The sequence below is a fragment of the Mytilus californianus genome, unplaced genomic scaffold (genome assembly GCF_021869535.1).
Source record: "Mytilus californianus isolate M0D057914Y unplaced genomic scaffold, xbMytCali1.0.p SCAF_13, whole genome shotgun sequence".
Taxonomy (NCBI): Eukaryota; Metazoa; Mollusca; class Bivalvia; order Mytilida; family Mytilidae; genus Mytilus; species Mytilus californianus.
In genome coordinates this window covers 24,884,437-24,901,780 of record NW_026262615.1, presented here as the reverse complement: position 1 = coordinate 24,901,780, position 17,344 = coordinate 24,884,437, and the positions used below count along the sequence as shown (strand labels likewise).

Sequence of the window (17,344 nt, the reverse complement as noted above, 5' to 3'; positions counted from 1 at the left end):
GGTGTTGCTCAGTCTTTAGTTTTCTGTGTTGTGATTTGTATACTGTTATAGAAAAACAAAGGATATGGGATGTTCATCTATGACACAAAATCAGTATATGCACAGCAAAAACATACAAAAAGTTAAGAAACAGCGCTTTATTTTGGTAATTTAGGTATCAAATGAAACGTGAAAGACTGGTGATCCTTGAAGAACACCTTTTGACTGATAATTTTGAATAAAACAAAAAAGAATGAATAGATCTTTAAAATGAGGGCATATTACGGAGTATATATCTCCCAATTGATACGATATTCCCGGGCTTGTGTTTCCTATCATGATTTCATTGATAGAGGATTGCTGCTCACAAGGAAGCTATTAAACCAAGAGTTCAAAATGGTGAAGTTGAAGTCATCCCTTCGTAAATTTTACGGACGCCATCACGAGTTGGTTGACCGTTATGGAATAACCGTTTCACAGATGATATCGGATATGTTCCTTATGTCGTAACTACAAAACCCTCCCTTTTCACGAATGTGACTTACCGAATTAGACTATTTACAGGATTTGTAATAACATAAGCAACACGACGGGTGCCAAATGTGGAGCAGGATCTGCTTACCCTTCCGGAGCACCTGAGATCACCCCAAGTTTTTGATGGGGTTCGTGTTGTTTAGTCTTTTGTTTTCTATGTTGTGTCATCTGTACTATTATTTGTCTGTTTGTCTTTTAATTTTGGCCATGGCGTTGTCAGTTTGTTTTCGATCTATGAGTTTGACTGTCCCTCTGGTATCTTTCGTCCCTCTTTTATGACTGTATCTCAGATACGTGACTTGGTATATCCACAATTACGGTAACTCGTACCGTTCGATGTGTATATAACGGTTTATAGAACGCGCCCTCACAAATGATTGAAAATTAAGAAAAATTGACATAGAAGGTGGGGGGAGGGGGGCAAGATTAGGTGGTGTGCCTCTTATTAAAATGTTTGTACACAAGCTGGCCTACAATTGACAGAATGATGTTGCACACACAAGAAGTTATCTCAAGAATAAATACACAATAACTTAGAAAATACAGAAGAGCATACACCACAAGCAAGAGGACACTTTCTACGGCCTCCACACAACACGAGTGACAAACTCCGTTAATTTAATAGAAAAGACAAAGGATATGGGTATACATCCACGACACCAAATCAGTACATGCACAACAAACAACACACAAAAAGCAAAGTAACAGAGAGTTTGTCATTTCATCGTTTTTCGGGTTTTTTTTGGCCTTGGAATTATGAGTTTGATTATCCATTTGAAAAGCATATAAAAAGGCAAATCAAGAATGTGCACTTTGGAATGTATTCATAGCTGATCTAGTTAATATTGAAAAGGAGAGCAGGTACCAAGAGGAAATCAAAACCAGTTAGTGAAAGATAACAGAAAAAAGGAAAACCGACGAAAGGATAAACAAGAGTCCACAAAAACTAAACAGATAATTACGCAAAACGAAGGCCACCAACTGATTATTGAGATAAAACATGTATCAAGAAAAAATCATGATGATTAATAAACCATCAAATTAGGTTAATGTCATGTAACCCTTGTCATAGGGACATCTGCAGCTAACAATAGTTCTAAATCATTAATGAGCTACTCAGTTATTGGACTTTATATGTTAAAAACAACTGCCAGCGCAATAAAAACATGTCAACTAGCCAATACAGAATAACTTGGCCAAATTTATTTGGTCAAAGAAGTCAACGTTGATGTTGAAATGAAGCTATAGAAACAAAAGTTCCTGATTGAATATTCGAAGTCATCCCTCCGAACGCTCTTTTATTGACGTCATTATGATTTGATCGACAGTAATGGAATGTATGTGTCAAAAATGACATCGGATATGACCCACTTATCATAACCACAATACCGTCCGTTTTTGTGATGTGACATTATACCGAATGCGACTGTCAACGTATCACTTCATATTTACTAGATTTTTACTGTAGTGGTGATGTGTTTATAGGTTTGAAAAATGACATTTCCAAATGAACTACTAGTATATGTTTGAATTCAACTTACCGGACATGGCCCATCAACGCATTCGAAAAGGAGTAACAGCACAGGTGTTACTAGTACAGCAGGAACATCTGAAACTTTTGGAGCGTCCGAGTTTTACCCATGCATTGGTGGAGTTTGATCAAGGCTGTTCATTCATGCTTTCATAAGCACATGCAAAAACAGTGAGCTCCCGAGAGCACATGAGTTCTTAACACATATGCAAAAATTATTATTTGGAATCTTTAACAAAATAACTTGTAATTCACTGCCAGTTTGGGAATCCAACATTTTAAATATTTAACGAAAAAGGAGATTTTGGAATATCATAAATATGTCATTCTCAACATATAAAAAAGGATGATAAAAATCTCGCGCATTCACTAGTAGCAAGATTTCAGTCTGAAACGGTCATTTTGTTCTGATCAAGTCTTAATCGACTAGATTTACCGCTAGAGAAAAACGTCAAGACTTTTTTAGACTTTCAGACGCCGTCACGATATACCGTTTTAAATCCGTTCAGTTATGTCAAGATAAACAAGACAGATTGTGCTTGCGTTCGTTTAAGTCTGTTAAGACGGTTTCAGACAAAATCAGACCAAACCTAAAAAAATCCTCTCAAATTTGTCACACCGTGTTTAGATCCGTTCAGTATGCTAGTATGATACTCCGAGTTACGCCCCTTCTGATTGATGGTTCATTTTAAATTGAGAATTATTTGCTAGAATTAAAAGCGTAACTTTCGAATAAATAAATAAAGAAATCATCTGTTGATTATTTATTTCGGTTGTTTTTTTGTTTAGGACTTAAGAAAATATTCGTCTATAAATGTCGTTGGTTTTATTTTTCAAATTAATGTTAGTTTATTTTGATTATTTATTAATTGTATATCGGCAAATAAAAGGTTACCATTATTTGCTGAAACCTGTATTTAAAGATATACATTTTATACATGTATATTTACGATATTTACTAAGGATAATAAAAGTTACCCTCAGAAATTACCGTATTAAAACAGATTTGAAATAGACGGAAATTACGTGCATTTAGGAAATTGTTTTTTTTTTTTGTTTTTTTTTGTTTTTTTTTTTATGCAATCGTTACATCGTTACTTACAAAACATGTATATTATACACTTATTACTAACATGTTGTTAACCCGACAGGTAAAAAATGTAGTCGTTATCCCAAATAAAATGTGTACGGATATTGATTTTTGTCTTTGAAAAAAAGTACTTGCACTGGAAATTTAAATATAACAAGATAAATGTAAGGAGATGTGGTATGATTGTCAATGAGAGAACTATCCGTCATATTTCAACTGTGAACTTTAGCAATTTAATTAGCACATATTTAGTATGTTTTATGTCAGGTGCTACAATTCTTTATCTGTTGATACTTTTCTCGTATTAAAACTGGAAATTTACTTTAGAGCATTTTATGATAGTAAATTTCGTGCGGGTTACTTGGTAAAACTTGGAGAAGTTTCTATTTTCTTATCTTGTATTGTGCAATATATTTCTTAACAATGCTTTACATCACACTGTTGTGCATCTTAACGCTACCAAGGCCGCTTAAGTGCATTGAGCTTCTAAACTGTACTTAGCCAGTGATGAGACAGTATTAAAATTATAAATAAAATACCACCGGATAGAGCTTTTTATTAAAACAATATATTCCTATGTATTATTCAGTACCCATAATATTAATTAATCATTGATTTATATAGTAAAATAAAACGATAACCCACGAGATTCCAATCCTACTTACTATATTAATCCTTGGCGTATAATTTAATACAGTATGTTCTGTTTTAAAGATTGAGAGCAATGGCACGTGCTAGTAATCAACCGGGTCAACACTCGGGTCAACAGGTAATAAACCCAATGATCCATAACGCATGAAAGAAGATTGACAATTACATGACTAATTCCGGAGTAAGCAGTATATTTATATATCTCGTCTTGCTGAAATACATTATTTCTTTTTGTTCATAGTTATGTCCAAAGTTATGTCCTTCGATACAATATTTTACAAACACATGTACAGTTCGGAAGTTTTTTTATATTGTTGAAATAAATTGTTATTTGTTTAGTTATTTATTTATTTTCGTCATTCATTCATTCATTCATTCATTCATTCATTCATTCATTCATTCATTCATTCGTTCATTCATTCATTCATTCATTCATTCATTCATTCATTCGTTCGTTCATTCATTCATTCATTCATTCATTCATTCATTCATTCATTCATTCATTCAATCATTTACTGTATTTCTTTATTGTATTTTATTTCTTTATTGTATTTTATTTCTTTATTGTATTTTATTTCTTCATTTCTTTCTTTCTCTCTTTTCTTTATTTCTTTGTTTATTTATTTTTCATCTTCGCTAGGCAAGAGTTACGATCCAGTCCCCTCCTCTTCACAGGCTAGCGAAGATGGGGGCACTTACTCAACCCCATCAGGTAATATTAACGCACGTGTATCGCGAATACAACTTAGTCACAGCAGGGTACCAATGTGATATATGTGTGAATTTATTGTATTTCAGCTACATATGTGAAAAGCTGCACGTATGGACAAAACTCTGTAAAGTCAAGGATTTGTATAGTAATATCTGAAGTAAACATAATTTAGATTTTTTATGATGTGCGGTTAAATTCTGTAATTAAACAAAACACATTGATATGAACAAATGTCGGTATCTGTGTAGAATGTACATTTTGAGTATTATAAAAATTCTCAATTTTAATGTAATTTTAAGGATTTTTTAAGCTACAAATACAAATCCATGTTATATTGAAAGAAGCTTTTCGTGTCGAAAAAAGACATATAATAATGAAAAATGCTGCAATTATTTTGGCTAGTAGTCCATACATGAAATCGCATTAAACATAAAGATCTCAAAAAGAAGATCGCCAAATCAGATCTAGTCAGCAATTCATCTTTTCATCCTTTGCAAGTGATTCGGAAACTGTAATGGTAAAATGTCATCTGACTGATGCTAATTGCATGTACAAAGAATAAAGGTTTGTGTACTTACAAATTACGGCATCATAGAGAACAGGAAATAACAAATATATTATTTTCAAATTTACAAATCCAATTCGCACGGACAATCACTGTCACAATCGTTTACCGCTGATTCATCAATAGATTTAACACAGATCACGTTCATACAATTTTCAAAATAGAAATATATTCCAACACTATCATACAACTTAGGCACGCATATGCTAATGAAGCCTTTTGTTATTTAAAAAATACGTATACAGAATTGTGTGCAATATTAATATTGTATATTTAATACTACTGTTCTGGCATAGATACATCTCTCACTTATCTAAGACGTTTTTGAATCTCACTTCAAATTTGCATTTTACTGATACGGATGACAACACTAGACTTAAGTAAAGACCATAAATTCCCGTAGAAATTTCAAGTGGAAGCTAAGCGGTGTTAATAAAAACAAAAAACTTTTCGTTTGTTACAAAACAATCTCGATACATTGGTAAGATAATACTGATTGATTGATTGATTGGTTGATTGTTGATGTTTAACGCCACTTTCAGTTCTATTGTGCCATATCGTGACGGTTATTTTATTGTGGGATGAATCCAGAATGCCCGGATAGAACCGCAGACCTTCGGTAGGAAAACTGACTATCCTAATCAATTAAGATTGAAGTCGAGGGTTCATGTCAAGTGCAGAATTATACAGGCTAGTGACACAATAGTCCGACTACTTGGATTACTGGGCCACCGAGGCCGTTTATATAATACTGAATGATGACCCTAAAATTATTCTTAATTTGTTTTCATTTTTAAATTGCCATTCGCGACGTTTCTAACATAGTCTAATTATGACTGCTGTGACTCGTTTAACGTTCATCGAACAATATCACTTACTATATAGTGTGACATCTATCGAAATGATAATAAGTTTAAGAGTATACAATTGTAAAATCAAGAGCATTTTTTTATTCAAATAATTGTGTTGAAACAGTCGTGTGTATGGTTGTTTTATTCTACGAGTTTTCCCGATGCAAGCATATTTTATCAAATTTCATATTATTTTCAAGTGTCATGTGGCGCGGAAAGTGTCACGGATGATATGTCGGATTGCAAACGCGCGTATGCTATGGCCGTTATAGGAATTGGAGATCGTGTTTAAAATTTAAAGATGTCCTAAAGAAAACTAGAGAAAAAGTGACTTTTTTAAAACAACTTCTATAGAACAGACCAAAGAACAATAGCGTGTGCACGTAAACTGAGAGGAATAAAGCGTGAAATCAAACAGAAACTGCTGATTTACCCTATTACCTTTACCTGCATCAATGGAGCCAAAACGCATTACAAAACTTCATATGAAAACGATTAAATCAACTATACTTGGATGAATTATTTCTAAGTTCTACTACAACGGAGATCTATGAACATGCACTAATATTCCAGGACTGGGAATAGGGTTGGGGTAAGCATTGTTATCATCATCTTGTTGATATTTTCAACAGACAGACGGCGTTCCGTGAATTACACAATACAATTAAATATCAATAGTTTATTGCACGAAATTCCTTATCATGTACATTAACATTACTTGTAGTGTGTTATGAGATAACTGGAGATAAAGACTTAGCTTATAAGTGTGTAAGCCGTGTGTAGTAATGAAAAATATCATTCAGCAGAAAAAAGGAGATGCAAACTGTTTGAAACCTTATATAATCTTCATCGTTGACAAAGTTTTATTGACTTCACCACCAAACAGTCTTTAGTTTCTTATGAATCCTCATATGTTAAAATGGAGACAAACATATATAAGGATCTGGATTGGATTAACAGAATAGAGAATAATTGGTAAAACGCGCAGAATAAAGAGCAAACATATAAAGAATAGAGAATAATGGGGTGCTGAAATATAAAGAAAATAAATAAAAAATAGAGAAAAATGGTATAAAAAGATTAGGAATAAAGAAATCAATGACCCCTGTATCGACCCTCTTCATGCTCATATATCATACTATATAGTTTTACTTAATATATACGTTTTCGTGAGTTGGTCAAATTGAAATATGCAAATTTCTGAAGAATCATACATATTGATTGGTTTTTTTATCTCAGGGAATATATGTGAACGTCAGCAAATTCATATTTGCCACAATGGCTCCTTTTTTCTTTTTTTTTGGTGTAAAAATTTGGGCAAAAATTACTAAAACATATTTTTTTTTCATTGGATGTCATTTGCAAATGAAACATCACAGGAAACTGTAAATTTCTGCTTTTCAAACAACATTTATTCCTATTGTATCTTTAGTTAAAACAATTTAAAGTCATAACAATTATAATGAACGCGTATTTTTTCTATCATCTACAGTCATGTAATATACTTCCCCGACCTTTCGCTACTTATAGAAAAGTCAAGACTCACGTCAAAATTTTGCATGTAGAAAGTTGTATGTAGTAGGTTGAGAATGACAAGATTGTGTATGTTTCTCAGTCCAATTTCGTGAATAAAGTCCATTATTTTCAAGAGAATTCTCAAAATTTTGAGTTTTTCACTGACGAGATACCCCAAATCCTTAATATCTTTAAGAATCCATAGCTCCCAAAAAATCGGCAACAATTGTACTTAACAACTTTTCCAATGTTTGGTAAATCTGTCAAGAATATGAAAGGCACCAGTGAGGCAAAGACAGCATGGTTCAGCAAAAAAGGACTGCAAAATTGCCGTTACGGTCTGTGATTCACCACTCAGAACACCGTGTAGCTGGGAAATTGCAATTATATATTTTCAATTTAACATGGTTAAGTATGTGCATTTTTGTTTAATTTTTTTAAAACAAATATATATATTTTTGTTTAGATTGTCTGTTACAATTTTACTTCACTGATCAAGCTCCAGTTAAGTGTACTCTCCGAGTATCCAGGATAATATTCAGAATATGATGATTAAAAACAAACTTGCATTATCTATGACCTTTTTATTTTCTTATTCTATTAGATAGATTTTTAGATGTTATCTTTTTGAATTCATAAAAAATATTTTTTTTCAGACACCGTTCTGTTCTCGTTCATTATGCTTCATAGTTCTTTCATAAATATATCATAAACATCTAAACAGAAAATCCATTTTTTATGGTTTAACGAGGTTCATACCATGATTCAGAGCAAAAATGGATTTTCTTTTTAGATGTTTATGATATATTTATGAAAGAACTATTGTTTTTTTGATATCTTAAAACCAAAAGAAAAAAAAAAACGAAAGTATTTTAGTTTTTTAGCTTTTGATATTATAACACAAAAACGAATGACGAGATTTGACTTCAATTTCACTTTTCATCTCTAAGAATATCGATTCAAAAATGAATAATATTTTCATATGTGGTTTAAGAGTTATAAAAAAAAAAGATTGTCAATAGAGTATATGTTTTAAGAACCAATATAATATGGTTAGTACATAATATAAATAAACTCATCATAGATACCAGACTTAAATTTTGTACGACAGACGCGCGTTTCGTCTAAAAAGGTTCATCAGTGACGCTCGAATCAAAATAGTTAAAAAGGCCAAATAAATTATGAAGTTGAAGAGCATTGAAGACCCAAAATTCCGAAAGTTTTCCCAAATACAGCTAAGGTAATATGTTCCTGGGGCAAAGATGAAGGATATTTGAAATTAAACTTGGATGTAGACAAAATAGACCACCGGAATAATAATTAAAATACGTTGATACATTGCACATTGTTGAAAAAAGACTTTCAAATTATCTTATTGTCATGAATAATAAAATATACTATCTATTGTGTTATATTCAACTATTAAATGGAATATAAGTTAAAATTATTCGGTTATACGTCTGAAAATAACGATGGTAAATACATATAATTATGTTTATAATATATATAAACTATACCGCATTAATGAGAGAGAGAATTACTGATAAAAAAACTCCCCATTAACGTGAACAGAACAGTTATCAGATCAATCTATCAGATTCATAGATAGAGGAGACGACGCTAAACGACCCTTATCACCCCGGTTTTTTGGTGGAGTTCGTGTTGTTCAGTCTAGTTTTCTATGGTGTGTTTTGTATACTGTTGTTTATCTTTTAGTCCTTTTTTTGTTTTACCATGGTATTGTCAGCTTATTTTAGAGTTATGTTTATGAATGTCCCATTGGTATCTTTTGACTCTCTTTTATAATCTATATGTTAGGGTACGGCTTTATTAACTTGTGAAAGGGAAGAAATGTAAGGCAGTGAAACCCGTATTATAGTTGGGCATTTGTTTGACTATTGCGGGATTCATAAATACACATTAAAGTCCGGTCCGAATGAAAATGTTAAATCCGATGACAAATGGACAGAAATTCACGGTTATTTTTTTTTTATCTTTTGAATATGAAAGATTTTTTTTTAAATACTATAGTATTATAAATCAAATCATGGTATGTGTAGGATATTTGTATATAGCTTTACTAGGTGAATAATAATCATCTTTTAATCAAAGTAAGGATATATTTATATATTTCTTAATATATGATTTGCATATTAGGGAATACTTTGATATGGTTAGTCGAGAGGGCTTCCGGTAGTGGCTCTTGAAGTTATTTATTTTTGGATAGACGACGTTGACGAAACTATGTAACCAATGTAAACAAGATGGCGGCGATACTAACACAAACTGGCTCGACGTTAAAAATATTTATTTTCATTTCGCGTTCATCGTTAAATTAAATAATAAACACAAAACATTCATTTGAATGATTATAAGATATTTTTGTAGTTTATTTTTTATCAGATAGCAAATAACATGGAGTACATATTTTTTTGGGTTAACCAAAAAATATATCCATATGCCAGGCCAATTCAATGACACACATATACAATTTACGTGTGATAGAGGTAACGAGTGGTGAAATTAAATTCCACAACTCCAATTTTGAAGAATTATAAGGATTAAACGCATTTTTAAAGGAATGTATTGGTGTATAAACTGGACCAAGTCATTCACAAACATATCATAAAAGTAATTCGAGTCTCGATCATTCATGATTCGTTTTCTTGACTGTTACGTTAATCACAATCTCTGCAATTATGCAGCAACATTAAAACTTTTGATTTTTCTACGCTTTACACTACTATTCCCCATGCTCAATTAAAAAATCGACTTCACCATCTCATTAAACAGAGCTTTTTCTATAAAAATAGGAATCGTAGATGTAAATATCTTGTTTTGGGTTATAATAATTCTTATTTTGTGAAGAACCACACTGATTCTACCAAAAAATATACTGAAGATGATATCATCAAAATGCTGTACTTTTTGATCGACAATATATTTGTTGAGTCTGAAGGATTGATAGTTCAACAGACAGTCGGTTTTATGTTTTTGTACTCGTATGAAGCAGAATTCATTCAAAACCTTCTAAAAGACAAAAAGAAAAAGCACATTGCCAAATTCTTTAATTTTACCTTCAGATATATTGATGATGTCCTATCACTGAACAACCCGTATTTCAGCCAGTACTTACATCTCATATATCCCAGTGAACTTGAAATTAAAGATACTACTGACACTAGAAGAACTGCTTCATAACTTGATCTTTTCCTAAATATTGACACAGATGGACGACTTCACACTAAAATCTATGACAAACGGGACGATTTCAACTTCCCAATGATCAATTTTCTATTTCTTAGCAGTAACATACCCTCTGCCCCATCGTATGGTGTTTACATATCTCAGTGGATACGTTATGCTCGTGCATGTTCACACTATACGGACTTCATATACAGGAGTGGCTCCTTACGCAGAAACTGCTCCAACAGAGTATATATGAGGAGGAAAGATTAAAAATGACACTCCGTAAATTTTATGGACATCATCACGAATTGGTTGATCTATACGATGTGTCTGTGTCTAAACTAACTAACGACATTTTACCACGTCTTAGATTGTGGTTTACCATCTACTTCGTCTGGTCTTCTAAGTACCGAACGTGACCTATTCCCGAATATGACTGTTTTGCTGAGTGTAAATTCGCATTGCTTTTTGACGTGTCTCGGTGTTTGTACATCCAACATTCATGTATTTAGTTATGATGTTCCATTTATATTTCTGGTTGAATGTTGTTTTATGTCTTACAAGTTTTATAAATACTACTACAATTAAACATAATCTGATATAGAACCATATTTTTCTGAGATTCTACATTTACCAAATTTGCACAAATATGTAGAAAATGACAATTAAATACAAACAAGCATTGAGAACATACTTAGTTAGTCAGTACATGTATTTGACACACAATCTTTCTATGCTTTTTCACATTTTCACATTTTTTTGTCGTTTGTGATTTTAATTCTATTTTTATTTTCTATATGTATGTAAAAGTAAAGATATTAATCACCTAGCTCATTTATATGATTTTTAGTTTAAAGCAACTATATATACATGTTTTAATTGTTCTTACACAGTGTGATTTAGAAGAAAAACCGACAAGGTTATAAAATACTAATAATACCACCATTACTAACGCAATTCTATATTAATATTCTTGTAATGGTTAGAAAATACATCAAATAACACCATTACAAACTTAATCCCAATTTCATATTGTATTTTTAGAAATTTACCTGTGACAACACTTTTTGTGGCGTTGATACATTCGTGTGACGCACAGTTCATTATTCTATTGTGCTGTATTTGTGGTAGGTTAATGTTAATATTGTTCATAACGATATAATATTGTTATTTATGTGTGCTACCCAAAGAAGATCTTCTGATGTTGTTGTTTTAGTTGGTTACGGGGATGTTCAAATGAATTAACAACGAATTTGCTCTCGGAGATATAAATCGATCACACATAATTGGTCGATCACACAACCCGGAAGATACTCATAAAAAAAAACAGAGCAAATCAGTTCACTGAACATCCGAGACAAATTATTGTCAAGCTTAATGACCACTACGTCAAATCATGATTATAACAAGTAACTTAATAGGTGCGAGTATACACCTCTAAAACTCATAACATACGCAGAAGCAGCAGCGAAAAGATCAAGAGCAAGGTCTTGAGTGCGTTTGATTTTGTCAATTTTATGGACTTCTCCGTTTTGAATTTGCCTTGGAGTTCGGTATTTTTGTTATACCTTTTTTTACAAACACAAACAATCAAATCTCTGGTGACTGCATGTCTTAATAGATAACATGTAACTGTTCATATTACTACAATTGTATATATTTCCATGAATATTATGAGTAAATGCCTATTTGAAAGCATCATTAGATAAAGATAATCACATATTCGTCTATAATGATGGTCAGCAGGGTCATACAAATCATTACTTTATTCATATCATTATCCCTCAATCGCATCAATAATCTGATTTGTCGTGTATATTGCCATTTAATTCAAAATAATTTTGACAATTTTAAACGTATTTACTACCTTAATATGTGATGATATCAACAAATATTACTTGTTTTTTCTTCACTTTTTCTTTTTTTTTTTCTTCTTCTTTTATTTCAAATATGCATATACCTCATTATTGCCAAGGATTTGTAAAATTACCATCAGACTTGTTAATTACCACGTGAATACTTACCTTGATCAGTTATCTGTCACGTGAATCACGTTAACGTTTGGAATTTATTATACATGTTTTGCATGACTCCGAAAATCCCTTTTGTCTATATTGTTTAATTCCATACGGTATTGAAGACCTATAAAATAGAACCAAATCCTGTATGCAGTCCTTTAAGGAAATGTTGATTTCTATCTTTTATCGTAGACAAGCGTACTGTTGATAATATTTGTATGTTTTACTATCAATCATGACTTGGAAAAGATATGACATGACACGTCGTATTTCAAATCTATTCAAAAGTTTGTAGATGAAAATAACCTCATCATAGACCAGGATCAAAATTTTATATTTACGCCAGACGTAAGTATTATTATTCATCAACAACTATATTTGTGAATACTTATTTCTCCAAACTATTTGGTCCATCAATGTGCATCCTTTGTTTTTGCTTTATGCATATTACATATAATTATTCAATTTTGTTCTCAACAGATGTTTATGTTTTTTATTTATACTATTTTACCAAATAACTGAATTGATATGGTTGAATCAATTTGGTATGTGGCTGCTTTCAATTTGACCAATTTCAACCAGATGAAACATAACTCATGATTTATACTGTGTGAGAGTTGGCCTATACTCACCAGGCACTAAGATTACTCACAGTCTAACATATATTGATTTTATCTACATTAAGTTATTTATCATTCGTAAAATTGTTTCGCAGGCATTTTCATTATCAATGTTGGTCTATGGGTTGACTGAACAAGACATGTGCCTAAAACCTTCAGAGATGAAACATGCATGCTTAAATGTACAAAGATTAGTTGTTATTAATGTGGACCTTGTTCGTTTATTGATTAGTCATTTTTTCTTTTTGTTGTACACAATTCTGCATTTAAATGTACAAAGCCTAGCCCCTGACTTCGACATTTGTACGTTTACTGAAACATGGTTGACCAATAACCAGACATAAGAAAAATCAATTAACTCTTAAATTATCATAACTCCATCCGTCTTGGCAGAGGACCACACAAGGCTGATAATCGTTTATGTAAAAACTTTATGTCCATATTCGTCGTCGATCTGATCTTTGAAAGAGCTAATTTAGAAGAAATATGGCTACAGATTTATTTTAAAGATAAAAGGCATTAGTGAACTTTTTATATACCTCCAAATAGTGCAACAAATTCCTGGGAGATGCTTACATATTCTCTTGATATGCGGTCCAATGACAGTACTATTGATAGCATAATGACAACCGACGATTATAACAAAAATAAAAGAAAAAATTATAATGAGGAAAATGAAAAATGTTCTTGATAGGTTTACGATTGAAAAAAAATTCTTATTTGTTCAGCTTATTCTTCAATATGCAGACGTCGTATGGGATTTCTAAAATCAGAATTTAATTACTAAACTTTAGACGGGGGCACTAAGCTTACGTTATTTACAAATTGTATGCTAAAATGCAATGGGAAAAAATTATCTGATAGACGATGTAACCATATATTAATTCTTTGAAAAAACATAGCCATTATGCCTCATTCAGTGGGAAGTACACATGACCATTAACATGACTAAACAAGACAACGAACTAATATTATACAACTCCACACAGTCAAGTTCCAATTTATTACTATACAAATAGAGAATGGAAATATGGAATGTGTCAAAGAGACAACAACCCGACCAAAGAACGGAAAACGGCCAAGGGTCACCAATGGGTCTTCAACACAACGACAAAATCCCGCACCCGGAGGCGGGCTTCGGCTGACCCCAAAACAAAAAATGTGTACTAGTTCAGTGAAAATTGACGTCACACTAAACTCCGAAACATATAAATGAACTAAAATTAAAAAAAAAACATACAAGACTAACAAAGGCCAGAGGCTCCTGACTTGGGACAGGTGCAAAAATGCAGCGGGGTTAAACATGTATTTTGAGATCTGAACCCTCCCATTATACCTCTAGCTAATGTAGAATAAACAAACACACAGCAATACGCACAGTTAAACTCAGTTTAAAAGAAGTCCGAGTCCAATGTAGAACAGGAAACAGAAGAAACTAAGCAAAATGACAATGATACATAAATTAACAAAGGACTACTAGCAGTTACTGACATGCCAGCTCCAGACCTCATGTAGGTTATCAATTGAATTCTCCGTCGTAACTTAGTAAACCGTCCGTGGTAATTTACAAAAAGTTTAAACTAAGCTTCTCCTGCTATGAACACATCGTGCATATCAATTAAAATGTCACAATTGGTAAAATTACAGATCTGACGATTTTGTCTGGTTTCTAAAGATCTAAGTTAGCGAAACCATGTCGTTTTAACATGCATTAATTTAAATGACAAATTGCATTTATATTTTCATATTTTAGTTTTTATGAATCCATAAATAATATGTTGTCCTATATAAAATCATAAAGTTGAAGGTGCATTGCGTATGAAGTGGCTACCATGTAATAAATATGATCATTATATGATGAATCTTTTGTAGACGAAACACGCGTCTGGTGTACAAATTTATAAACCTAATATCATTTATGAGATTTTAGTTATACTGTGACATGTTTACAGGAATAACACAAGGTTAAAATATTTGGTAAGAACGTTGATCATTTTAATATTTGGTTACATCTTTTTGCTAGTATGGTACACATGTATAAAATAATATGTGACTATTTGATAATTGAATATATTTAAAGTAACAGAGGACACAAAATAAAAAGTCACAGGCTGAAGAAAAAAAAAAGGATGAAAAGAAAACCAACAATCCACAAAACATTACACAAAAAAAGAATAATTATTTTGACAGAATTCTAAATACAAACAGGATAATTTTATGTGCTCTAGAAGGGTACACAAAACTTCATTCACACGCGCCGCCCGTCGTATAACCTGATTAGAAGCTAGCAGCATAGACATAGGATACTATCTGTTATTATTTTGCATACATGTTAATTTTACCCATTTTCGTTGTTTCATTGTATTTTGAAAATGAGATAACAAAAGGAAGGAGATATAAAAAAAACAGTTGATCATAGTTTACACGAGTTGGTTGACCGTTATGGAATAACCGTTTCACAGATGATATCGGATATGTTCCTTATGTCGCAACTACAATACCCTTCCCTTTTCACGAATGTGACTTACCGAATTAGACTATTTACCGGATTTGTAATAACATAAGCAACTCGACAGGTGCCAAGTGTGGAGCAGGATCTGCTTACCCTTCCGGAGCACCTGAGATCACCCCCAGTTTTTGGTGTGGTTCGTGTTGCTTAGTCTTTAGTTTTCTATGTTGTGTCATCTGTACTATTATTTGTCTGTTTGTCTTTTTATTTTTGGCCATGACGTTGTCAGTTTGTTTTCGATCTATGAGTTTGACTGTCCCTCTGGTATCTTTCGTCCCTCTTTTACATTAAGACAGAAGACAGACAGCTTTCCGGAAAACAAACATACACAGTACAAATAGCAAAAATAACCCTTCTGAAATTTTTTGGCTCACTCATATGTTCCGAAAGGATAAACATATGTGCACATGAAAATTCAGGTACCAAAATAAGAATATGACAGTTTTCTTTTCAGTCAGTCGTTGGTTGATATAGTCGAGCTTTTCATTCAGTCGTTGGTTGATATAGTCGAGCTGTTCAGTCAGTCGTTGGTTGATATAGTCGAGCTTTTCAGTCAGTCGTTGGTTGATATAGTCGAGCTTTTAGTTAAGTGAATTAATACGGACTTCCCTTTTATGAACTCAACTTGGAGTTTGGTATTTTTGTTATTACAATCATTTTGTATTAGACAATCAACAGCTTATGTTTTTGGCTCAACTTGTTCTCCCTTTCTTATTCTATGGAAAGTAAACATTCATCTCAGAAGAAACAATAAAAATTCATCAAATGATAAGACCCGAAATAATTAAATCGAGAAAAGGTTATTTTTAGAAGTTCACAGGACGGAAGGAAAATAATCTTTTCAAGATTTGATAATTTTGATAGTAAATTTTAATAACGGTTATAATTGTATGATTTTACTAAACTTAATTTGAGGTTATACATGTTTTGTGTTTTACAGTTTTTTTTTTGCTGTAGAATATTTGCCATGTCAATATCAGAACTGCAACCAAACCTTATTATGCTTATGGCCCTACGTCATTTTCACCAAACGACAACTATTTATTTCTTCTTCGACGTGCAAATCCGAGCAAAATTTAAAGGGGTAATATTTTCTACGTGTGCATTCCCAAACATATATTTTGCTTAGGCGTAAAAGTGGCGGTCATTTTACTGCGTGCACATTCAGACTCGGTAATTTTGCGAATAAGTAGTCTCCCGAGGGACAATGTGGTAACTCTTTGTTGATTATTCTATTATTGATTACTATAGTAAAGTATAACAATGTCTCTTAACAAAGTTTGACCTAAAGGGGTGTTTATTTCATTTGGATATATTTTTAAAAAGCAATTGCAAATAATTCGCATGTACATAAAACCCTCATTTTAGGTTTGAAAATTTGCGTTCTCGTCAATCTGATTACAATACAGATCCTCTGTGTCTAAGCTTTACACACAAGGATCTGAAAACGATCCGTTCTACTTTCTGTTTTAAAGACCGTTTAAGTACTCTAGTTTTGTCGGATAAGTACACACCTTTACAAATTTTAAGGCTGAACTTTCGTTGGCTGATGTAATTATTACGAGAACAGAAAGTAAAAC

The 17,344-nt window shown here is 32.2% G+C and overlaps 2 protein-coding genes across 12 annotated transcripts in view; both read left to right on the top strand.

The window, feature by feature from the left end:
* LOC127723409 (glucose dehydrogenase [FAD, quinone]-like) overlaps window positions 1–17,344 on the top strand; it is a 483,936-nt gene that overhangs the window by 444,363 nt on the left and 22,229 nt on the right. The gene's annotated exons all lie outside the window — the stretch shown is intronic.
* Window positions 15,125–17,344, top strand: part of LOC127723901 (glucose dehydrogenase [FAD, quinone]-like) — a 132,054-nt gene continuing 129,834 nt past the window's right edge. Inside the window, exon 1 of the mRNA XM_052230618.1 lies at window positions 15,125–15,232. The gene's annotated coding sequence lies outside the window, so the exon portion shown is untranslated. The remainder of the gene's footprint in view (window positions 15,233–17,344) is intronic.